At 47.2% G+C, this 26,274-nt stretch overlaps 1 protein-coding gene across 2 annotated transcripts in view; it reads left to right on the forward strand.

Moving 5' to 3' along the window:
* Window positions 1-26,274, forward strand: part of GckIII (Germinal centre kinase III) — a 200,949-nt gene that overhangs the window by 23,477 nt on the left and 151,198 nt on the right. Inside the window, exon 1 of one of the 2 annotated variants that reach the window (XM_011136583.3) lies at window positions 25,113-25,294. The exons of the other annotated variant lie outside the window; for it this stretch is intronic. The gene's annotated coding sequence lies outside the window, so the exon portion shown is untranslated. Of the gene's footprint in view, window positions 1-25,112; window positions 25,295-26,274 lie in introns of those variants that run through there. 2 annotated transcript variants of the gene reach the window in all.

A 26,274-nucleotide genomic window follows, 5' to 3' on the forward strand; every position in this document is an offset into this window, starting at 1 on the left:
AACCGGTATTAATTGGCGGTTGATGGTTATCCGCGCGACAGCGCTATGATTTCGGTATTAAAGTATCCGCACGCACGCACGCACACGTGTTTCTTCTTCGCCGCGCGCGAACGCGTCGCTTTGCCAGCTGGACACACGCGCGTGTGCTTAATGAGCGGCCGCGGATTTTCTTACGTCGTCGATTGATATGCATAATGGCTCGCTGCCGCGAGCGGCGCGCACTCGAACGTTCAACGACTCGCGATCGTCGCTCGGAGCGACGAGTTGCGCGCGCACACACACGCACACAGGCTCGTACTATGATTTTCCATTAGTATCATTTGCGATAAAGGCGATCGTGACGGGAGTCGGAGATGATCGGTTTCTTACCGTCCTGAAAGCCGCTGAATAATTCGACGGTGTCTCTCGCCCTTCTTCTTCCTCCACCCCTCCCTCCTTGTCTTACCATCACCCTTCCGTGCACATCGCGCGCTCGTCGCGGGTAATTAAAGAAAATCGATCGCCGAGCAACCTCCCCCCCAGCTGGAATCTTCCGCTGCATTATTTCACGTTCGTCGGCGCGTCCTATCGGGCGACGCCGCGCCCGGCGCCGCTCGCACGGAAAATGGCAGAGCCCGTTAAAAAATAACACTGCAATGCCACCCCCAGCTCTCACCCCTTCCCCTGCCGCACATTTTATATTTAAACCCTTGCGACCCCCTGCGCGTCTAGTTCGTTACGGTTCGCGGCCTCCGGTAGTTATGCACGAGGAAAATTCCGCGTGGCCGCGAGCATATCGACTCGACGCGATGATATCGCTCTGCGATTTCTTGACCTTCGGAGCGAACTTCACGAAAATCGCCGGCCCGGTCTTTCGTTTGTTCGGTTTAAGTGTCGGGAAGATTGACACATAGATTATAATATTAATGATCATAATAAGAATAATATTTGTCGACGGATAAGCACCTTTTGCAGTCACTTAAGAGAGAAAAACAAGAGAATAAAATAAGAAACGAAATGATGCACACGCTCAGCGGATAAGAATAAACATTAGATTAATCTATGAATTCATACATAAGTAACTGCGAATAAATAAATAAAATTGCAAAAGAGCGGAAAAAGAACGCAGTGAAAAAATAAATATATAATATGAGAATATATAAATATAGAAACATAAATTAATTAAAGAAAAGATAGGTAAATAAATGTAATGTAAATAAATAGAAATGTAAATAAATAGGCAAATAATACAATACGTGGGATCTTTTAACGTTACAATACGCGTAGTCTTTTGGAAACGAAAAATTGTGAAGATTAATTAGATCAAATTAACAAGGAAAATATCATTTTACAAAAATCGCGGTAATTATTAAGTTATTAATGATTGAAAATGACCACATCTAGAAGTGACTCTTTTATAACTTGAATACTTAATTTGAAAATTTGCGTACTTATACTCTGCAAAATGGTAAAGGACTTTTTTGTCCAGAATGACCTAATCTACAATTATATAACGACTATTAGTGCCTTATAGCAGGTTCAAAATTCAGGATGCAAAATTCAATATACTCATATCTACCGTTAGATATGAGTTATCATTTTGCAAATAAGTACACTGAAAAAAAATTATATTAAAATTAAACAAATATTTGTTTGAATACGACTGTGAATACATTTATTTAAATTAAGCAATTATTTTCTAAAATTCAAGAAAAAAGTTTACATTCAGAGAACCTCTGTATTTCATTTTAGAAATTAGTCGCTTAATTTGAATAAATGTATTCACAGTCCTATTCGGACAGATATTTGTTTAATTTTAATACAATTTTTTCTCAGTGTACGCAAATTTTCAAGTCATTCAATTAAAAGAGCCTCTAGATGTAATCATTTTCAATTATTAATAACTTAACCCCTTGACTGTGGATGACGTGTATACACGCATCGAAGAAAAAAGATAGTAAAACTATTGTTTTTTGCATACAGGTGGGTATCTATATGTTTTTGGAGTCGCTGAGTCCGAATTTGATATCAAAATTTCGAAATTCAAAATGGCGGATCCAACATGGCGAGTCAAAATTATAAAAATCATGAAAATCTGATTTTCAAAATTTAGATCCGCCATTTTTTATTTTAAAATTTTGATATCAAATTTGGATTCAGCGATCCCAAAAACGTATAGATACCCACTTTCATAAATATCCGACTATTTTCATAATTTTGACTCACCATATTGGATCCGCCATTTTGAATTTCGGGATTTTAATATCAAATTTGAACTCAGCGACCCCAAAAACCCTTATTATAAAAATATCATAAAGAAAATTCGACATTTTTTCCAACACAAAAATGGCACGACTAGTACATTTCTGCCTCCACAGTCAAGGGGTTAATAACTATTGCAATTTTTGCAAAATGGCACATAACTTTTCTTCTCAGTTTGATCTGATTAATCTTCACAATTTTTCGTTTTCAGAAGATCTCGGACATTCTGTATATTAAGCCTTGATCAAATTAGTGGTACAAATTAAGAGTCACATTAATCGGCAATTTGAGAGATTATGGCAACCCACCGCAAAAGTCAATTTTAGCTGAGCACTCATGCAAAATCATCCTAAGGTTAATGTTCTAGAATGTCGCGGAGAAGGAAGCGACTACCCAGTGAATTGTTTGATCGGTCGTAAGAAAGGAAGGTCGTACCGTTCAGCTCGCGACCTCTTTGTACACGCGATGCGAATCGATTATTCATGAATTTCGGAACAACTGAAACTCTGCGTCAGCAAAATGACCCAAGTAAAGTTTCGTATCGAAGGAAATACACGCAATTCGGTCGTACGGCCGAAAAATGTTCGTTCGCGCTTCCGGCTCGCCGTGACTCCCCGTCTTGACCTTTCCTGTGTTCTTTAATCTCCGAGGCCTTAAATCCCCTCCCCGTTTAAAATACTTCAGTCACGCAACATTGGCATTGGTTCGATGCGAATCGATCGCGCGAGCGCGCGAGCGAAGCCGTACGTGAGACGGATTTAAAGTGGGAAAAACGTACCTCGCGCTCTACGAGGGAACTCACGTGGGTCTCCACGCGGCGTTCCACTTTCGATGACACCTCGCGGTCGTGGAATACCGGCCGAAAGTTTGTCAAAAGCGTCAAATTCACGTTTGCCCGCGACGACTCCGGCCATGCCCGACGAAAGTACGGAGCAGTGCCCAACTAGAAATTTATCCCATGGTCTCAGGACCTGATCAGTCAGGTTAACCTCATTTGAACATCAGGTCCCAATAAGGCAATACTATCGGGTCCTAGTAAGTCGTGTAACGCAGCATGGATATCAGGACCTTGGCAAGGATTCACAGTCATAGTCAGGTCCTTATTGAATTACCTTATGGAATCCTTATTACGTTTTTTTTTTTTTCAAATTATAGCTCCTGATTACTCGCCACGGCTGTATTGGATGATGACATTAGAAATAAGAAATGACACGCTGAGAATTCTTTTATGTCATTTCCAAATAAAAAGATATTTGCATGAAATAATATTTTAGATCGCTCGAGCATACTTGTAAAATGTTTCGGAAAAGAAACATCAAACGAATGTCATAAGATCATAAAGTATCACAAGGTGACAAGACATAAAGTAGTGTTAGAGAGAAAATGTTACGTTAATTTTCCAACTATTTATCGACTGTTAAAAAAGGATAGTTTCTATAGCATTTTACAAATATATTCAAGCGATTTGAAGTGTTTTTTCAAGGCAAACATCTTTATATTTGGAAATGACGCCCAAAAATTGTTTGGTTAAAATTTGATAATGCAAGTCATATTAGGTACAATGAATAAGATCTCGACAAGGACTTGATTAACTGAACCATATTATATCATACACTAGGTTGGTACACTACATTAAGGTCCTAATGTGGAGCCAATCATTATAACCTGATAAAGGTCTTCCTTACTCATTTGTCGTTAGGACAGTATAAGGACTGACTTACTTAGGATTACCTTTTATTCACTCTATTAGGTCCTTATCAATGTTAGGTGAACCTGATCAAAATTTCTAGTCGGGTGGAAGCGAGCGCGACAGATTCCTCTCGGCGTTTTTTCCGGCGCAGCCGATGAAGCCGTAAAACAGCGTCGTCACGTCGACGAAACAATCGTCGGGACGTGGAGGCGCAACGGTATCCGTCTTTCTCCCGTAGTATTTCCTCATAGAGACAGATTCCGCCGTAGGAATCCGCCTCAGCGTTTCAGGATAATTGGCGCGTTTCACGCGGCCGGCTTTTGTATCGCGGCTCGTTGAATCGATCGGCCGGAACCTGCGGAAAATATCATAATTCACAGCAGCAAACGTGGCCACGCGACAAGCGAGCGGAAGATAATCATCTTCAAGTCGCGGTCAGTTGCTCTTCGATTAATTATCTCGAAGTCGCATTCAATTACGCGACTGAATAATGACACGTAGCGTGCTTCGCGTGTAATCACGACGGTGAGGGGCCGCGAAACAATGCGAGAGGAACGAGCGACCTCGACGAGTGGTTCGTTCTCGGCCTTTAAAGGCTCGAGCCGAGGCTCGATTTGCGACGATTGATGTCCCACGTGAGACCTCGGTCGACGAGGTCTCTCGTGCAGCAGATAATCGGGACGGATCGAAATTTTCCGTATCGACGTGGGGTGTACACTGTGTGTGTGTGTGTGTGCGTATGTCGTTGCACATCGCGAAGATACGCGATTTCCGATAAACGAGCCGACGAAACTCCGCCGACGGAAAAAGAAATATCGACGGTAGTGTTTTCATCCCTCGAGGGGACGGCGATCGAGAAGGAGGTGTGGTTGGAACAGGTGGTTGGAATAAATATCGCAAGCTCAGAGCGCGAGTGCGGCGTCTTGTTTTTGCCTTCCACCTTTAATTAGCAGCGCTGCTTCGTGCTCCTTCACCTCGCAATCCTCGTTTATCTGCAAGAAAGAAAAAAAGAAAAACAGATGCACGCGCGCACGACCGATCGAAGGGGCAACTCCTCCTCCGACGAGTAATTAATTCCACAACTATATATTCCTTACAAACGCGCACGGGGCGGGGAGGGGGGGGGGGATTTAGCTCCCTGATTCGGTTTCACTTGATTGCGCGTTCCTTCGCCCGCAGTACGTAAAAAACGTGTCGTTATTACGACACGGCTTGGTGCCGTCGGTACGACGGGGCGGTAAATCGAATCGACGTGTATCTCTCGCGACGTAACATTTTTATCGTATCGAGACGCTCGATAGAATGTACGGCGAGCGACGAGGGTCTTTGCCCTAGGACACGCGGCTGCTAGACGGTCGATGGCCAGGGTAATAACCGAACCTGGTAGACCTATCTTTCTCGTCCTCTCGGAGGACATCTACCCTTTCCTACACCCCGGCTTAGTCCCGGCCAAAATTGAGCTCCGGACGAACTGTCTCAGTTCTCCCCGCTGTCGCGCGTCGGCTTCGTACAACACGGGTTTCATTTTCGGTGCAGAGGAGGGTCCTTTGCTTCTTTTCTCTTTCACGTCACGAGTCCTCCTTGTCATATAAAGTCATAACCTCGGAGCGACATTCTTAAATGTGTAAAATGAAACAGGATTACGGGGATGACAACGCGCTATTATATCGGAGTGGACTTGACGAGATATACGTATCAGAGGATTCTGCTGAATTGTAGGACATTATTGACTCGGGCGTTGAAGAGAAGATCCTTTGAGATGTCTGGAAAAAGAAGGAGGATCGAGGAGACGTTCGCTCCGTCCGTAAAATTTTATCTTCGCGTCATAAGCAGATCGATCTTCTCTCAGCTGTTTAAGCGAAGCTGTCGCATAACCCGGACTATTCCGCAGGAGGATTCTTATCCTCGAACTGAGAGAGGAATTCTTCGCGAGGGACGAGCCGGCGGGGTGTTTAACGAACGTCGCGTTCTCCGTTCGCAAAACTAGCTGGTCGAACTCGCTGCTCCGCGGCGAGAAAAAAGAAAATATCAGCGGGCAAAGTTTCGCTCGGCTTGCCGGCACGAAGGTCCGCAGAGTCGTGGTGTAGTAAGACGAGGATAATGGCAGGTACAAATACACGGGACGTGAACAAACACACTGGGTCGTTATGAAAGAATGACAGAGGCCCCCGCGGGTTGTGCATCGCTGATCTAGAAAAAACCGGCTGCCGAGCGTCGCGCAACTCTCGCGCGCGCTTTCGTCATTCTCGGCCGTTAACAAAGAGGAGCGCCGCCGACGTGCGCCGTCGTCTTGTGAAACAGGCTTTACGCGAGTTAGCATGAAGGTATATTAAGCTCGTGTGACATATGAGTCGCGCGCTCGCGGGCTCGCTCTATCGTACCGCGGCCGCTTGGCGGAGAGAACACGAGCGTGAATCACACACGGGGGCCGACACATACCTGACGACGACGAGTGACGACGATAAAGCGTGATATCGCTGGACTCGAGGACTTTCACGTGTCGCGCGATGGATGTAATATACACGTATGTGTCACAAATGCACACACACACACACACACACACACACACACACACACACACACACACACACACACACACACACACACACACACACACACACACACACACACACACACACTCGCGCGTTTGGCCAACGACACACGTGCCGCGCGTGGCTTTGTACTCGCTGGAGAGGCAAAAAGAGATCCGTCCGGTTCTCGTAGCGACGCGACGGGAAAGAAAACGGCGGAGATCTGAGAGAGACCCTTCGAGAGGCCTTTTGGTCACTCGTCGTCGACGGGACAACATCGACGGGGGGAATAGAAGACAGCTTGTGTCGCGAGAGGTTGATGCTCGGGAGTGATTTCAGTCGTCGCGGTCGCGAGAGTATAGCCGAGCAAAAAATTGTTAGGGCCATCCTCATGAAGCATAAGGCCCCGATAAGGCCTGAAAGTAGGATGTCCTAAAAAGGGATGCTTCATTATTACCATATCAGAGATTCCTTTTTAGGGATACCTTAGATTTCATGAAATAAGGCTTTGATGGGAAAAACTGATGAGGGCCTTGGAAGGATTTATTAGGGGTGCCTTAGATTTGACGAAATAACCCGAGCAGAACATCGTCCCACGGCCGTATTAAAACCGGCCATCCGGCTTCCAAATTTCAAATTGGTCCCGGATAACTTTATCGGATCCGGCACGTAATAAGGAGTGAAACGCACTGCTGCATGATGCCCTGATAAAGTTGCCTGAAATCGAGAAACCTGATCAAATGTCCATCAGAACCAAATCAGGCATCCAAATAATGACGTCATCGCTGGTCAGGATATAATCCGGAAAATATTGCAAGACAATTGCCACATTCCGACCGGATCACTCGAAATTCCTTCTTATGGCTTGCCTAGTCAGATACCATATTAGGCATAAAAAAATTGCCGTATTTGATTTCTGATCGGGAAGGCTTTGATAAAGGAAACTTAGAAAGACCTGAGAAGGACTTTTTAGGAATGCCTTCGATCTAACAAATAAAGCTTTGATAGGGAAAACTAAGAAGGACCTTAGAAGAATTTTTTAAAGATCCCTTAGATTTTGCAAAATAACGTTTTAACATGGAAAACTGATGTGGGCCTTAGAAGGATCTTTTAAGGATGCTTTAGATGTATAATCAAAATCAAGTTTTATTATAGAAAATTAATAAGATCTGAAGAATGTAATAAAATTGTCACAGTTTAGTCATTGTTTTAGTAGATACGCTCTATCCCGTTCTTTTAAAGATTTTTTTAATTATACCGCAATTAAAAATAAATTTTATTAGTTTTATTAGTCTCTTCCAAGGATTTGTCCATTATTGTCTTCATTTTGAAATGCAGCGAACCTTAATAAAAATAGGAGTAGCAGGATTTTTATGTGTAAAGAATGCTATATTTTATTAAAGTATGCTATATTTTTAAAATAAACAATTCTTGTTGTATACTAACAAGATTATAAAGAAATAAAGAAATTATAGTCTAAATTTCTTGAAATGAAAAGAACGGATATTTTTACTCGAGCAATAATAAAAATATTTCCTTACCTTATAAGTCCTTGTTAATATTGCCTTATAAAGCCCTTATAATATTGCTTTATAAGGACTCGTTAAACCATTTATTACACATATTGCAGAGCCCTTGCCTTTCCATCCCTACTAGGGCCCGATTAATGTTAGAGAAAAATAATCAGGTCCGTACAGGTCCTAATCAGAGCCCTATTAATAATTTTCTACTCGGCTTGTCGTAGCTCCGCGCTCGTGAATCTCCAGTCAGCTGTTTGCTCCTCTGTACCGCTGGAGCAGAAAATTTCGGCGAATAGGTACGAGGTAAAAAAAAGTACGCGGGTTCATCGTGACCCACCCGAGATGGCCGCCGGTCGCGATGTAGAATTCGCTTGGCGACCATTCAGTTCGGCAGATCCGTTCCCGAAGGTCTATATTTAAGCGCGATTGCCAAGCCAAGCTCCGCCGAAAACACGCGAGCTTTTAATTGTTCGGTTTTACGTGTCGGCCGTTATCTGTGTCACAGCCGGGCACTTATAAATGCAGCGTATCGTAGCAACGTAATACCTGCTGCGCTATCTACACCCTCCACCCACTTCCTCTTCCCGGTCCCCCGTGTGTGTTAGATTCCACCACCCGTATTCTCTCGCGTGCGTTTACCCACCTTCGAAGCTAAGCTCCGCAAACTCGCGTAATTAACAAACGCGCGCGCTTATTACTACGTCCCGAGGTATTATCCTTGTTGCTGTAACGGACGCGTTCCGTCAAAGAATTCGAATCTGCTCGTTCCTTCCCTCCCTCTCCCTTTCCGCCCCTCTCTCTCTCTCTCTCTCTCGGTTAAAAAAAAAAAAGAAGAAAGAGCGCAGGGAACATCGAGGGATCGTCTCTTGATTTACGAAGTCGCGCGAGAGGTCGTTTTGTTTCGCGCATTCTCGCGAGCGTCATCGCTAATTCACCAATTTCCGGCGCGAGCCGCTTTTTTAATTAACCATTAGTCACCGGTCTTTATCGTCGGTGCTCGATCACGGCGAAGTTTCAATTACCGCGGCCAAGAGAGTCGCTGCTACTATCCCCCACGTGTCTCGCTCGTTAATCCTCGTGTAGCGAGCGCCGGTTCGCTTTTATTTCCTCGCGTTTTCGGATACATCCCACGGGCAATTAATATTTTAACCGTCTCCGCGCTGGAAGCGCGCACGGCCGGCGTTTATATCGTTCGAACGCAGATAGCGTTCGTTCGCTCGCTCGCTCGCAACGGCCGATTAAAATTCATGGACGGTTCGGTGGTGCGTCGCGCGGGCGAGAAAAAGGCAGGCACGAAGGCGAAGGCAGGCGACTGTTATTACTGTCGTCGTTATTCTGCCATCCTCGCCTTTTCCGCAGCGTCGTGCCTCTTATGAAGCCCGCGCGGCGCGCTGCGAAATTGTCTCGCGGCGACTCAGGCGCCGGCCGCCGATTCTTTGCATTTAATTACCGTCGCGGTATTTTCAAGCGGGATTATGCTGATCTACGGCGCGTCGTGTGAACCCACCGCCGACTTTGCGCTTCATCCGGAATTCCTGCGCGCGCCGCGCGAGTCGAATGTCTCTCGTCTGGGGATGCGATTTCTCAAAATATCGATAACGATATTATCGATAATTCTGGAAGATATCGATATTTATATCGATATCTACATAAAAAATTGTATACATGTAGACGTATGCATATAAAGAGTATACACGAGAAATTTTTCAAAATCTTTTGAAAATGTTTATCTTCATATAATTTATTGTCATATTCTTAGCAGAAAATATATAATATAAACCGCAGTCGTTTGCCAGAGAGCGCCGCATACATGAAGCAGAGGAGATCTATTATGGTTCAACGATCGAGGTGAAAGTGACAAAAATGAGCGAATTTACTGGACATCGACCGATTACATAATATATATATTCTAGTGAATTCACTTTTGTAATTTTCATCTCGGTTGTGATAGGCCCCCAGAGCTGTAACTGGAAAGTACGAAATATCAATGAAATTCGTATCGATATATCGATTTTATCGGAGATAAAGAAATTACACGACAAATATTCGATATTTATCTCTGGATATACCGATATTATCGATTTATCGTCGCATCCCTACTCTCGTCGTCGTCGTCCCGCCTCAAGCCTCGCGGAGCTCGCGAGCTTTGTTGCTTTGTTCCGATTGCCTGCGATGTTTGTCATCCGCGAATACACATTGACCGTGCTTGTTCTCTGTCGTAACAAATCCGTTCTTTATTTCTGTTGCAGGTGAGTCCCTTTTCTGTTCATTCCAGAGACGCGTGCTCGGCGGTAAGTAAGTGAGCGACGATCGCGCGCTTCGAGGCACATAAAGTCTCGCACGATTCAGCAGATCGCGATCGCGCAAATCGCGTTACGAAATTCTCAGCACGCGAGCAGAGCCGCGGCTCGCACGCGTCTGCGACGCTCTGCAGAGGCCATTATTCCATTGTCTCACCTTTGACTGCCGTCTGCGTTAACGTCGCAACCGCGACGGCCTGAGATATTCTCCTCTCTCCAGTCCGCCGCGACGAGGATTTCTATTTTCATAAATTTCATGCCCCGCCGCTGCTCTCTTTATCTAACACGGATGTGCCCGGAATGTGGAGGCTCGTGATATCAAGAGGCAAGGGAGGAAATTAGTTTCCCGGATGCCAGTAAGCCTGAAAGCCGCTTACCTCGCATTACGCGCGCGCGACCGACGCGGAAAACTTGAGGAAAATTCGTTAAACACGCACCGCGGCCCGGCCGTTTCCCTCCTCGCTGTGAAAAGGACGCGGCGCGCCTCGTAAAAGGCGGCGCTTTTCCCCGCGGGCCACGGGAAGGAAGAGGGCAGAGCGATAAGTGTTAAGGAGAGGGGGGGGGTGCGGTCTATTTTATCGGCAGAAAAGAAAATGATAATAGCCCGGCCGGCTGAGTCACCGCGTTATTTCGGTGTATTCTTATCTGTAGACGAAGAGAAGAGCGGTAGGAAGAAGGAGGGGAGGCAGGAAAAAAAATATCGCGACATGGTTCGTTAAGATGTGCGAGATAAATACGTTTAGCGACGCCGATGAGCGACGCGCTCGCCTTTCGCCGAGTAGTTCGCTCGAGCTCGCGCGACGACGTCGGATAAAGTGAGGTGACGAACGACGAGGTATGCTGGGCGGAGGGAGGGCGGGGTTGATCGACGATTAAAACTGGATGATTCGCGAGATTAAGCAAGGACAGCCTCTCGACCGGCGGTGAACGCTGCTGCGGTCGCGCGACCGCTTTCACGAAGATTCGCCGCGGATCAAGGCGGGAGGTAACGGCGATTTCGACCGGTCGGCGGCCCTCAGACTCTGCGGAGTTCAGAGGTTCGGCCGGAAACTACTAGCCGCAACATCGGCCAATGAGAGAGACGAAACTTGATTCCGCCGGATTACGCCGCTGGATGAAGCCGGGAATTAGTCTGGGCAAGCGTAACGAGCTCGGCCGGCTCGCTCGAATGAAATCATGCGGCTCCTATTGTACACGTCGGCTGATATCGTATTGTTAACGTTACTTTTCGAAATTCTTTCTCTCCCTCTCCCTGCCTCCCTGCCAGCGCACGAGAATTCGCGGTCTCTCCCCGAGACCATTGCTTTTAATATGTTGAAGAAATCCCACAGCCACCGAGAGGGAGAGAGAGAGAGAGAGAGAGGGAGAGAGAGAGAGAGAGAGAGAGAGGGAGAGGAAAATATCAAAAGCATAAATTTAGCAAATTTATTTCCGCGAGACCGAGAATCTCAGGATGTAGCGACACGAAATGAAACATACTTCTTTCCGCCATCTTCCTAACCTCCTCTTTCTCTCTCGGCTCCCGAAAGGTCTTCCACCTTCTTCCTCCGTCTCCGCGGAGACCGAGCGCGTATCGAGCGAGGAATCATTTGAGACATTAAGGGAGATTATGACTCGCGGCTTGATGATCGCGCGTGCGATGATTTTATCGCCTCATCGAGGAGGCTTTTAATATATCGCCGATGAAGAAGTGCTGTTGCCGAGCGACGGAGTTAGCGTCTAACGGGCCGCCATTATCCGCCATCTCGATAAATCCGAAACTAGCGGGAAACGTGAGCGGGCAGGGAGAGGAGAGGAGAGCGCGCCGTTATTGCTCGCGTCGCCGTCGCGCGATAATTCATGCCGCGCCGATGTGTAAACGCGACGCGCGCGTATTTTTCCCGCGGCCGCCGCGTCGGTAGTTACGGGACGAACGTGCCGTGACTGGCGCGAGGCCTCTTCTTCTTCTTCTTCTTCTTCGGCGGTTTCTCGAAGGCCGGCTCGAAGGCTCGAGCGATCGCCAGGCGGAAGCTGCGCTGTCCTCCGACATATCGAAGCGGAGTCACCCCGTCGACCCGGCGCGCTCGCGAGACTTGGAAATACCTCCGACGACGAGACGAGAGCCCGTCGCGCGGGGCTGCCCCGTTGGCGGGCTCATTATTTTTACGAGACAAAGGTCGCGAGATTTATAGCAGGTTTTATACGCAATAAGGGCGAGGGCGAGGGCGAGCATACCACCGCCGCCGCCGCCGCTGCTCCCTCCGAGAAGTCGGGCTATTTGTTTCCCTTTTTGTCGCGCGGCGCGGCGGCCCGCCCGCCGAGCGACGCGTCGTAGACAGCGGCGAGGCGCGCGGTATTAATCAAAATACGTCGCGATTCGTTTCATGAACTCCGGAGAAATATGTCGAGGGCTTCGCCGCGCGGCGCGACCTGCGAAATTTATGTCCTTCCCCTGCCTGCGTGCGAGGCTCCCTTCGCGAGGCAGTCTCGCGAGGTGAAACGAACGATCGCGCGGTGACCGCTGTTCCTCTCCTTCTCTCTCTCTAAACAATTAAGGGATGCAGCTTCTCTCTCCCTCACTCCTTCTCCCTCCCTCTCTCTCTCTCTCTCTCTCTCTCTCTCTCTGGTCGGTCCATTTTTCCCCCTGTTTCCTTGCGTTTATCGTTCTGCGGATGAGAGACGCCAGCGGGAGTAGGATGGCTAGATTGCCTACGCTGTCTTCATTCGCGATGCAAATCCCCATCCAGGTCGCTTATTGCGTCGGCCAGTCTAACCGGTGCGCTGCGCGCTCTTACCGTAGCCTCGGCGATGGCGCAACGTTCCGGCACGAATTGCTATTCGTCCCACGGGAATCGTAGCTGCAACGATTATTCATCTTTCGGAAGGCCGGGCACGGAATCCCGACGATCCCCTTGGTACGCCGAGGAGCGGACACGCGAACACAATAATTTAGGATCGGGATGTTCTCCCGGCGCGACGGGGCGGAGGTGAGACGAGGCGGGAGGGGGGAGGGGGAGGGGGGAGGAAGCACCGCTTCCTCCCCCCTCCCCCTGGTGGAAAAGAATCGAAGAGTCCGCTGCGCGTGTACACGTGCAGGCGTCGCCGATGTCTTAGCCGTGACACATTTTGCGCGCCGAGTGCGCGGTACATTTTTTAGCACAGACGCGAAATAAAAGCGCAGTCGCACGTTGCAACCGCGCCGCTTCGCAGCCGCCGACAGAGCCGACGCCGTGGACGAGGAACCCCCCGCGAGCGCCCAACGGACGACTCCGAGTCCTCTAAAAAATACACCCGAGCAAAAAATTGTTAGGGCCATCCTCATGAAGCATAAAGGCTCCGATGAGGTGGAAAGTGGGATGTCCTAGAAAGGGATGCTTCGTTATTACTATCAGGTCTCGACAAGGATCTTATAGGGAAGCCTTAGATTTTACGAGATGAAGCTTTGATAGGGGAAACTGGGGATGAGGGCCTTAGAAGGGTTTTTTAGGGACGGCTTAGATTTAATAAGTAAGGCTTTGATAGGGAAAGCTGAGAAGGGTCTTAGAAGGATCTTTTAAGGATGCTTTAGATATACAGAATCAAGTTTTGTTGTAGAAAATTAATAAGATCTCAAGCGTGTAGTAAAATTGTCATAGTTTAGTATTGTTTCAGTAGGTACGCTCTGTCTGGTTCTTGTGAAGGTTTTTTTAATTATACCGCAATTAAAAACAAATTTTATTAGTTTTATTAATTGCTATATTTATTAGTTTCTTCCAAGGATTTTTTCTAGTATCGCCTTCGTTTTGAAATGCAGCAAACGTTAATAAAAACAGTAGCAGGATTTTTATGTGTAAAGAATGCTATATTTCATCGTAAAGTATGCTAATATTATCCTACGAGGCCCTCTTATAATATTGCCTTATAAAACCCCTGTTAATATTTCTTTATAAGGCTCTCGTAATATTGCCTTACAAGAACCCATTAAATTTGTTACATATCTTATATGGCCCTTGTCTTTCTATCCCTACTAGAGCTCGATTAATGTTAGGGAAAAATAATCAGGCCCTTTTACCAGAGTCCTATTAATTTTCTAGATATTAATGTTAGATCAGTACTTGGAAGTTTCTTAAAATTTAACAACCAATATTTAAAAACCGTTATTTGAAAAATGAGGTATCTTGGTGTCTCCGGCGATTCTCTCGAAATTGGTCTCACGTGAAATTCGCAGCTTTCGGTTCTGAATTTTCCGGTTGAATTGAACGAATGACAATTATATAATTGCACTTAACACATACACACACACACACACACACACACACACAATCACACAAGAGCATCTCACGTGACCGCCACATAACGACGTCTCGGTGACGTCAGACTCGCGCTCGATGGCGACTCGCGAGTCAGTTAGCGATCCTCGTAATTATGCACGCAGGCGGAATTCCGCGCCATTTCATCCGCACTTTCCTTTCAACGTGACCGTGAAACGCTTTGTTCGTCTTCTCCCGTGATTCACAATGGGCGCGAGTTTAAAGGAGGAAACAATTCTCGTGTCGGTCCAGTCGTCGCGGCGACCTCGCGGACGTCTCTCGGTGACTCTCTCGCGAAAAGTTGGCGACCGGTTTTCCCACGAGAGTCGTCGTCGTCGTCGTCGTCATCGTCGTCGCCCGGAGAATCCGTCGCGGATAATCTCATCCGTCGAAGGTCGTGCTTCGAAAGTCGATTTAAGACGTCTCGGATCATCGGCACAGCGGAAAATGAAAATGAGAACTTTAACCCACGGCGAACTGCGAGCTCGGGGCGCTCGCGGCTTTTCAAGAGGGATCTTTCTCGGGGCAGATAAAGGCTCTTGACCTCGTCTGCTCTCGGATATCTTATCTGCTTATGGGCGAAGTAAAATCCCCGGCGCCGAATTACTTCCTACTCGAGAACTGTTATGACCTCGGCATCCTTACGCCAGGATTCTCATCCCCGGCTCGTGGCCAGGAATATGTCATTGAAGCGATTGAGAGCGCGTGCTGTGGAAAACACCTCGTGGCATCATTTAGACCCCAACGAATTACGATCGAACAGGGTCTCGATTAAGCATAGTCTCTCTCTCTCTCTCTCTCTCTCTCTCTCTCTCTTTCTCTCTTTCTCCCTCCCCGTCTAATAGAAAGCATCCGCCGGCTCTCTATAACGCGAGTATTAATCGACGCGATGGAGCTAACGAATCTCGCGGAAATGATCCGCCATAATAGAGCGATTCAGCGGAATTTCACGCGCTAGCGAAAGATCCCATTACGTTTGACAAATTGCTCGTGCACGCTTAGGCCTCTCCGTCGGCGAGTGGAAAGGCGGTTTTCTGCCGGAGACAATTGCGTCCCGTGTGCGCGCCGTGCAACAGTTCAGGGCGGACGAAATTGCTTTTCTCTTTCCCTAATGATTTCCTTTTTCCTAATAACGAGGCAATTACGCGCGCCGGGCCGCGCGCGTGTACTCGCACTCGGACGACGACGACGACGACGACGACGACGACGACGACGACGACGGCGGCGGCCGCGGCGGCGAGCAGAATAAATAGCAGCGGTAGTTTCTAATGGGATCTCGCGCGCGAAGGGGGAGGGACGGTAATCCCCCGTGCTGTATTCCGCACTCGCTCGGGCTGCTCCCGGGGGCGGAGCGTTAATTAACGTTAATTAATTTAACATACTTAACGTCAATCCCTTGTCTCGACCGCGAGGGAAGGGGCGATATCCGGCGAGCGCGACCGCAGCGACGTTCGGAATATCCGTCGTATCTCCTCGATTGCGGTCCAGCCGGGCTCCGCGCTCGCGGAACTACGGGGTCTCCTCTGTATTATCTGGCTCGAGCTAATACCTTCGCTCCTCCGCCCCCCCTCCCTTTCTTACGGCGATTTCGACGGGCGATCGAGTCGGACAATTAGCGTAAAAATGGGGCCAGGCACTGCCGGTCGATAATTCGCCCTCGAGCGCCGTCCGCGTCGCCTCGCTCGTATCTGGAGTAATACGCGCGTCAGGCGAGGTGAGGAATTACGTCACGCGAATATTGTGTCGAGTCATACGTAACCGCCACGCCGGCGAGCGCAACGAGCATTTCTTCTTCTTCCTTTTTTTTTTCCCTTTTTGAAACACACGAGCGGGAAGGTCGCGACAAATTGGCTGTTTGTTGGAAACACGAGTCATTGTTAATAATGACGAACGTGTATATATGTGTGTATGTGTATTTTTAATTGCTTTTTTTTTTATTTTTTTTTTTTTTTTTAGGGCCGCTGTGACCTCCATATTCTCGCGCTGAGGTTTCTGTGTGGAAATTTCTTGAAGAGTTTGGTGTGCGAGGTTTTTTGTGAGAGGCAGGACACACCCTGTATCTAATGTACATAGTGTGTGGGTATACAGGGTGTATAAAAAGTAGCGGGACGGCGAAATATCTCGAAAACTAAGCGTTTTAGAAGAAAATGTTTCAGACAAAAGTTGTATGGTTTCAGGGGGGACATGAAACGAGACTGCATCGTTTTGTTTACAGATGGCGCCACTTTCGAGATATTCACTGATCGTTACTTTTCTCAAACGGAAACCTCGATTTTTTATTATCATCTTTTATATATCATCTTTTCCTACCTAATTAATTTTGACAACTTTTGTCTGAAACATTTTCTTTTTCTACAATACTTAGTTCTCGAGATATATTTTGCGCTCCCGATATTTATACATCCTAACACATCCTGCACATATTTCTTTTTGTTTTCAACGTTTGCTTCGTTTCTCTATCATGATTATATGTAGTCTATTCGTCTAGAAATCGTCTGCAATCGTATGTAATAAAAAGTATATACTGAGTGAAAGTTAAAAAATCTAAATTGGTCGAAAAGTAAATCAAGTTGCAAAATCAAACCTACACACACACACACACACACACACACACGCAGAGGTCCTGCACCTGCCTGCCATTTTGCGACTAACCATGTAGATCCTTAACTATGAATTGCAGGACATTGATGCGCGTTATCGCACGTGATCATCCGCCAGTCTTCTTTAATTAATAACTCAAGATTTTACATGGTTCTTTTCAAAATGGTAGAGGAATTGTTCGTTCAGCTTAATCTAATCTACACGAGAGATTTGTACGCTATCGTCTCGGGCACTTTGTACAGACGGCGTTGCGCATGAAAAGAAATTTATCGAGAAAGAAAATGAACGCGGTACAGTCCGTTAAATTTAGCGTTATATATATCTGAATTGTACGCGCTTGAGCTGTGACGGTAGTTTTGCCACAAATTGAAGAAGAGGCAGTCGCGAGTGCCGTTCTGTGAATTATGAATGTAATTTCAACTTGGCGCACTTGACTCGTCGTCTGTGCGCGCTGCAAACTCAATCACACCGCTCGGCGAGCATCACACTCGTCCTGCAAAGGCGAATTATCATATTTCGGGCTTTCGCGTTATTAGCGCTGCTGCGCAACGGGAACTCGGCGCATAAAACTTCCACCCGACGACGATACCGTCCTCGTAATTTCGCAGCCGCGCGCCGCGTTGGACTTCCGTTCGGCCGAAGTTTCCGCGTAGCTCGCGGACGTAAAACTTAACCGCACGAACACTCTCGGCACGTATAAAGCATAAAAAATCATCCGCCGCGGGGATCACGGGGGAGAGGGGGAGGGGAGGGGAGGGATGGCAGTTTTTAACCGGCGGCTCGTCATATCTCATTCTCGCGTATGAGGAACGCTCTGGCACGAACGAGGAAGGATTTAACGTTCCCGAGACTCCGAGGCGGCAGAAATGTGCAAAGTTTCGAAAAATTTTCTGATTTGCGACAGATCGAGCGACGAGCCGCGGCCGCGGGAAAAGCGCGTCCTCTCGTTCGTCGTCGCCGGTCTCCTCGCGGATTCTCGCGCAGCCGAGCGCAAAAACTGATCGATCGGCAGGCGTGTTTTGATTTCGCGCGTCGCTCTGGCCGATGTTTGCGCGGGGAGGGGGGGGGAGGGGGGGTGCGGAATTACGCGAAATTAGACGGCGCGGAAAGGAGAACGGACTCGTTCGTCGTGCTTGTCGCAGCACTTGCCCGACACGATCGATCGTCCGCCTGTCGATCCACCCGTTGGGGGACCTGCCTCCGTGGCCGGCTTCTTCGTCGATGCACCGCAAGATCCACCGTCGCTCTCGAGAACCGGTTTTTCGTGCTTGATTCACGGAGCGAAGCTGCTCCGATCGACCGACCGACCGACCGACCGACCGACCACCGTCGCTCCTCGGAACTTTATTCCGGCGTCTTCTACTTCTCCGCCTCCTCCCTCCCTCCTCTCTCTCTCTCTCTCTCTCTGTCTCTCTCTCTCTCTCTCTCTCTCTGTCTCTCTCGCTCTCTCTTGGGCGAGCGGTAAAGGCGATAGGCTGAAAGCTCCGGTCATTTTCGCGTTCGCCGTGCGCCTCTACGTCGGCCGGTCAGCCGATTTTTTGGAGACGTCCCTTATTTTTTATTCGCGAGAAGTCGTCCCGTGGGAAAAGACACGCAAAGACACCCAGCGTCGTGCCTGCGGGGAGATTGTAGTCCGCGAATGCGTTCGCTTTACGCGAATCAATGATGAGGGCAGAGGCCGCCCTCGCTTGCTTCCCGCGCCGAGTCTGCCTCTCTTGTGTCTCCTTTCCGTCTCGTCACTTTATTTCACTCGCGTCGCCATTTCGCTCGGCGATCTCGTAACGAGCCAAGATTACCGACCCATACTCACGACATCGTCGGACATCGTCGCATACTCGATGTAATACTCGAGTATTTGAAATATTCGTCCTCGCACTGCCCCGTCGTCGCATATTTAATATCGGCCGGAGTTACTCGCCTCGATTCTCTTTTTCCTTTCGTTGTTTGGCCCCCCTGCCGTTTGTTATCGGAACGTTATTACATCGGGCACGCGGGATAAATTCCAATGAAGCTTTGTCTCCGAAACTTATTTCACGTCAACCGTCTGCCTGCTCGTCGTCCCCTCACATCAATCCCTCGCATTTTCCGCCGCATTTTCATGCGGTCGCCCGAGAATGTTCGCGGTGTCGCCTAGACGGCCGTCCTGAGGAAATTGTCGAGCCCCCGACGAGCGATACGGATTTTGCTTCTCCTCGCTCGCGCGCACCGCCTATCTCGACCGCTTTTAATTTATCTTCCTCGTCGCTCCCTCGACGTCGCGTCGCTCGCCTCGGCTCGCGGCGAGATCCTCCGAACGAATTCACCAGTTATCGCGTCCCTCTCGACGAAGAGAGATCGAAAAGGCGCGATCTCTCTTTCTCTCTCTCTCTCTCTCTCTGATAAGATGTCGCTTAATTATCTACAGCGGCCACGCAGAATTTTTGCCGAGCGGCACCGATATTTTATCGCGTGTCACCGATCGCGGAAGCTTAATTACACAAGCTCGGTAACGATTTTTCCATAACAATGTCTTGTACATCGTCGTCGTTTTTCCGATAAATCGCGGACACTCTGAGAGCCGCATTTTACCCGCGAATTATCTTAGCTCCTCGCTAAACGCGCAACTTTGCTCGCCGGGCTCGCCGGGCTCGCCGTCTCGGAAACATTACTAAATTGATTTACCGATGCGACATTTTTTCCCGCGCTATTTATCCAACATTTAATTTCCTCGCGGTCACGCTCGTAACCTTTGCTCCGCGGCGCATTGGCCGCAGTTTTCCGCCTTTCGCCGCTCACCTTTCCGTCTCTACGGTGCCGTTACTAACTTTTTTCAACAGCCCGAGCAAACGGAGGGAAAGGAGAGAGAGAGAGAGAGAGAGAGAGAGAGAGAGAGAGAGAGAGAGAGAGAAGAGAGAGAACAACTTTTTGTTTAATTCATTCATAAAGTTATGTCCGCGAACCTTTTTCACCGAGCAGTTTCGTTTTAAAAGAGGTATCTAACGAAGCGTCGTTGAGTTTAAAAAACTTAATTAAGTAATAGTCGTTCGCTTTGCCGTGATATTAAGTTGCTACGGGCGCTTTATCCAAGTCGAAATATTGGCTTCAAATTAACCTCACAAATGTTCAACTTGAAACATCTTCGCATCGAATTGCTCTTAAAAGAGCTCTCCCTCTCTCTCCTTTGCATTTATTTGATATCCGATTATCTCAATATTCAGTCTCCACCTAATCCTCATTCTTAATTTCGAGAAGCAAAGCATTAATCGTGTGTACTTTACAAATAGAAATAAAACATCCAAAAACGAGTAATTTCAGAACAAGCGGAATCATCTAAATGGAGGGTTTTATTCTTTTATTTGGCCTCAGGATTCTTCTAAGATTAAGAGGAAAATATTATAAACACGTTATTGTTAAAGTTAGAGGGATTGTACGTTATACGTTATATATAATGCAAATTTTATTCATTTTAATACAAATACCCTCTTACACACAGATTATTTGGTCTTTTTCCAAGGGGATTATTATTTATTCTTACTATACTTTATTCTTATTGGTTATACTAGTTATTTTGAAGAAATTATTATAATGTATATAGCGAAAAGTAATATATATAGATGTACTTTTGCCTCCAGTTGTAGACAATAAGTAGACACGGATGAAATAAGATCATCATAACAAACAAATTTCCAATCAGTTTTGTTATGTACTTCATAGCTACAAAGATGTTCGTCATAATCAATTGTATAAAACATAGTTGAAAGAAAGAATATATTATTCAACTTTTTGCAATAGATTATAAACTGTATTTGTCCAAATATGGATAAATTATCTTCGTTATGTATTACAGTAACACACGTACCTTTTTTAAAAAACGTTCCAAATATTCTGATCTATGAACATATAGTTATTTTTTCGTTCATGTCTAGAGGTAGAATATAATTACAGAATATAATTACAACAAGAACAAAATAAGTGAACATTCAAATCAAGATATTCCTCTTCGTATAAAAGGAAAATTAATTGATACAAGAGGAAATCCCCTCGAAATAAGAGGAAAACTGTTAGAATAATATCTAATAAATTTTAGATGAATGAATCGCTTTGTCGAAAGAGAAATCCTTTCACTGTAAAAGGCTTCACTTAGAATATGAGATGATGGGAAAAATCACTTTACAAATAAAATACTTTTCTTTTTAACGAACGCGCTGCAAACAAAGAGGAGACGATTCAAATGAAGACTCGCAGCTAAGCGGAATTGATGGATAAGCGAGGCAACAAATTTTGTTCCCTCTATTATCTTTTTACGCGCGTCTTTTTCGCTGCTTTGGCAAAATGTACATGCATGAGATACGTAGCTATATACGTCTGGAAATGTATGACGTATCGCTGCCCACGTCTCCGTGGCCAGCATATTGTCCGTAATATTTCGACCGGTATTTCTCGTGCGGTTCACTTTTTATTCAGTGCGATCTGTTTCTGTGTAAAAGCGTTATTCCGCTCGTCATATTCGTTTAGTTTCACGTCACTTTGGCCGCGTTCATAAAACGGCTCGTTTTTTTGCTCGGTTTTTCTCCCGACGCGGCCCGGCAACAATGAACTTTGCGGCCGACGGAAACTGGTTGTGTGTCCGCTGTTATTTTCAGTATCTGCACCATAGCGCTCTCGGTGAATTTTAATTTACATCGCCCTCGCTCCCCCTCCCGCCCCCTTCCACTCGCCTCTTCCTTGCCCCGTCGCGTTGCCGCGTGTCTCGGTTTTCTCCACCCTTCCCCGTCACTCCGAGCCGTCGTAAAACTCAATCGCCCTCGCCAAAGCAATCTCTCGACCTTAGAGATTATGCCGAAGGTCCTGTTTCAATAAGTAATTTCGCAGAGACTACAATGTATTAAACTGGCGCGTCGCGTCTCGAGAGTCGCCAAAACTGAGAATAACAAGTTTCTCGCAAGGTAAACGAAGCATTATCGTCGTGTATAGTCCGCGTGATGTCACGATGTAACTTTTACTTAAGTCACGACATTTCCCCTCCTCCTCTTGCGCTACGATAAAATTTCAGCAAAAATACGATAAGAAAGCCACTTGTTTTGCACTACGACATAACGCGCAACAAGAGAAGATTTTTCAAAATGCATTCGCGGTGCGAAAATTCGAAACTTTCAAGGAAATTTAGCAGTCGAAGGTGCTATTGTTATTGATTTCTCTAACAAGTAAACCTCGGGAAACGTCAGATGCCGATTTGTTTCCAATTTTTTATAGTTATTTTTAATGTCAAAATATACTGAAGCAGTCTGTTGTCATGTTTAGTTTAAATTAATGTTTTCAATTTTTTCGAAATTTCTGAAGTTTTTTGTTTATTCTTTTTTTTGTTCATTTCTTGTTCATTTTTTACCAGATTTTGACGTTAAAATGAGCTTGTTTGCTGGACAGGGAGCCGAAAGATTAGCCAACGTCGAATGTAGCGTAAAACTGAACACTTCTTCGACAAAGACGTCAGCCATATTAGATCCGCCATTTTGAATTTTACAAAATGGTTCTGATTCATAATCGGCGACATGTGTGTGCCAGTTTCAACAAATCAGATATATATACGTAGGCAGTCTGAAAAGTTCTCGGCCTAACAATGAAAGAAAATTTTTTTTGCCGTGAAATATATTTTATTTTTCAATATAATCTCCTAAAACTGCAATACATTTATTCCAACGTTTTTCCAATAATTCAATACCATTATTAAAGTGTGATTCCGGAAGGTCTGCAAAATATCCATCCACGGCTGCAATAGCTTCGTCATTTGATGTAGAATGCTTTCCAGGCAGAAATTTTTTCAGATTTGGAAACAGATAATAGTCAGAGGGAGCTAAATCTGGTGAATACGCTGGATGTTCAAGCAATTCGTACTTTAATTCGTTGAATTTTGCCATTGTCAAAACACTTGTGTGAACACGTGCATTGTCTTGATGGAAAACGATTCTTTTCTTCTTTAAAGCAGGTCTTTTCTCACGAATTTTTGCATCCAATAGATCCAAAAGGTTACAATAATATTCAGAGTTAATCGTTTTATCTTTCTGAAGATAATTGATCAACAAAACACCTTTGTAATCCCAAAAGACTGTCGCCATAACCTTTCCTGCTGATGGAACCGTCTTTGCCTTCTTTGGTGCACGTCCACCGGCTTCGATCCATTGTTTCGACTGTTCTTTTCGCTCTGGTGTATAGTGGTGGATCCAAGTTTCATCAACAGTTATGAAACGACGCTTGAGATCCATTTTATTCTGCTTAAAACGATCCAAACACGCTTGAGAAATACGCATTCGAGTGCGTTTTTGGTCAATTGCTAGCAACCCATCTTGCACAAAGCTTTTTCATATTCTTCATGCAAAATATTTCCAATTCGTTCTTTTGAGATGCCTATGGCCTCAGCTATTTCACACATTTTCACTCGACGATCATCTAACACCATATCATGGACTTGTTGAATGTTTTGTGGTGTTGTAGCAGTTTTTGGACAACCTTCGCGTGGATCATCTTCGAGGCTTGTACGACGAGATTAAAAAAGATTAAAAAAGAGCAGCCCATTTTTTCACAGTGGAAAGTGAAGGTGATGCATCCTTATACACTTTTAACAATTTCGGATGAATTTCTGTTGGTGTTAAACCATCCAAAACAAAGAATTTAATCACTGCACGATATTCAATTCTTTCCATTTTAAAAAAGACAATGACACGTCAATATTAAACTGGTGCTACTACTCGAATGACTCGAGAGATCGAAGTAAAATTTTACATGGGTTTATATCAGGGATGCCACTTTCCAATACAATTATAGTTTGACAGTTTCTAATGCCATCTATGTGTCAGGCCGAGAACTTTTTAGACTGCCCTCGTATTTGTAAGAAATATTGTTTTAAATATGCATAAAATAGCGTACCTGGGCAAAACTTGAAAAATTTCGAAAAAATTGAAAAAATTGATTTCAGCTAAAAATGCTAACAGATTTCCTCAGATTTTGACATAAAAAATAACTACAAAAAATTGGAAACAAATCGGCGTCTGACGTCTGACCCGAGGTTTACTTGTAAGAAGAGAAGTTTGAGGTACCAGAAGATATAGGAAAAAATAATTGTCGAAAAAAAATTCATGGTCGAAGTCTCTTTAGCTTTTCCCTTCTCCCAAAGCGTGGCTCGTTGTGTCCGAGCGGGTAGAAAGTTTCTCGGGAGCGAGGCTCGTTGCCTCGGAGCAGCTTGGCAGGCGGTGGGAGGGGGGACGGTTTCAGGATACTCTGAAAAATCGATAATCTCTCTTACCTGGCGCACGATTATCTGAAATTATCGTCGCCGAGATTACAGCGAATTACGAGCGGACGCGAGAGCAGAGAAGCACGTAATCCCGTTGTGTGTACGCGCGCACGCTCGCCTCCTCCTCGAATAATCGGACGTGTTCGGGGTCACTCTTCCATCGCCCTCCGCCCTCACTTCACCACGGACAAGCAGCAACGTCGTGTCGCCGTGCAGCCAGACACGCCGAAAAATCCGCACCGACCCGTTCAGCCGCGAATTCTGATTTATCTGCCGCGTCGTCGCGACCTTCATGCTCCCTCGGTGCATCGGCCCCTGGCGGCCCCTCCGCTCCCCGCCCCGCAGTTTCCACCCTTCCGGACGAAGGGGGACGGGGAGAGCGGATGGCGGCGGCAGCGGCGGCGGCGGCAGGGCGGCAAGGAGGGAAGGTGGACGGAAGGGTAGAGGGAGGAAGGGTATTTTTTGCCGGTCCGAGTAATTCCACCGGCAGACACCCCCACTAGCTTGTCGGTCGCGTGGCGATACACGCATCCCCTCCTGTCCCGATAATCGCCCACGGTGGGGATGCGTTCGGGGGTAGCGACGGCGGCGGCTGGGGGCGGCTGGCCGGATGGTTGGCTGGCCGCTAAGGGGTTGCGTCGCATCGCGTCGCGACGCCGCCGCCGCCGCCGCCGCCGCCGTGTCGTGCCAGCGAGTTCGCTCGGCGATAGAGGGTAGCTTTCAGTCGACGCGCGGCCACCCTGCACGCGACACCCGCACTGTGCACGAGCGTCGTAGCGCAACCCCTCCCGCAGCTCGCGTTACAGAGGCAGCCGCTTTTGCCTCCGATCGAAGGGGCGTGTGATAGCGCGCAAGGGCGACCAGGACACCCGGAAGGTAATTAGGGCTTCTTACTCGACCGCCTCGTATAATTTCCTGGCGCTCGCGACGCCGCTCGCGAGCGCTACGTGCGGCAAAGGAGAGCCGTCGGGAAGCGTCGGGTCGTTGAGCCGTCGGCTGTTGAATTCCCGACGACCGGCGCGAGTCTTCGCGAAGCGCGCTCGGTGGATTTTACTCCCGGCGGCGGGATTCAATCGATTACAGAGATCACGCGAATCGGAACAATCGTCGGGGAGCCTCGGAATCGGCGTATCGATTAGGCTCGGCGGACTTTTTACCGCTGGGAATAACTCCGCACGGAAGGAGGAGAGACTCGCGCGAGGCGCAATTTACCGGCTCGTCTCGAGTCGTCCGACCGTCCTTTAACGATTTTCCAATCTCTCTCTTTCTCTCTCTCTCTCGCGCCTGATGGATGGAGGAATGATAATTCACGTCGGCTGGGCCACGGCGCTCGCATTTCATTTACATACAGTTTTCGTAATGCAAATACGCTCGGTGAGTCATCCCGGCCGGCTCGCTACTTCCCTCGGACTGACGAGTTGCGAGTTACCTTGCGGCTCGTACTCGCGACTTTTACCGCGTCGGTTCGCCCTCTCGGTCGATCGTGCCACGGCGGAAACGCGAAACGTCACGACCGCCGGCCGGCGTACAGCCGCGACATAGTTTTCCCGATGACTAAGATTCGACGAACTCCCCTCCCCTTCCCCTGGCCCCTCTCACGGCAGCGCACCATGTGTCCGGCGGCGTGTGGATCTCCGCCTGACCTTCCTGAAGGCGAAGACGCGCGTTGGAGCTCGCGGGGGGTCAGACGGAGGAATCGAACGGCCTCTCGCGAAATCGTCACGCTCGACTCGTCTGTCAGGAGTCCCGGTTGGATCGATCTTCTTCGGCGAAGGGAGGACGCTTTCTCCGACGGGACCTCGCCCGGGCTAATTGCGTGTCACGCGAGACTTCCGCCTCGAATTCGCGGCGAGGCG

This window comes from Harpegnathos saltator, unplaced genomic scaffold (genome assembly GCF_003227715.2).
Source record: "Harpegnathos saltator strain DR-91 unplaced genomic scaffold, Hsal_v8.6 scaffold425, whole genome shotgun sequence".
NCBI classification, from domain to species: domain Eukaryota; kingdom Metazoa; phylum Arthropoda; class Insecta; order Hymenoptera; family Formicidae; genus Harpegnathos; species Harpegnathos saltator.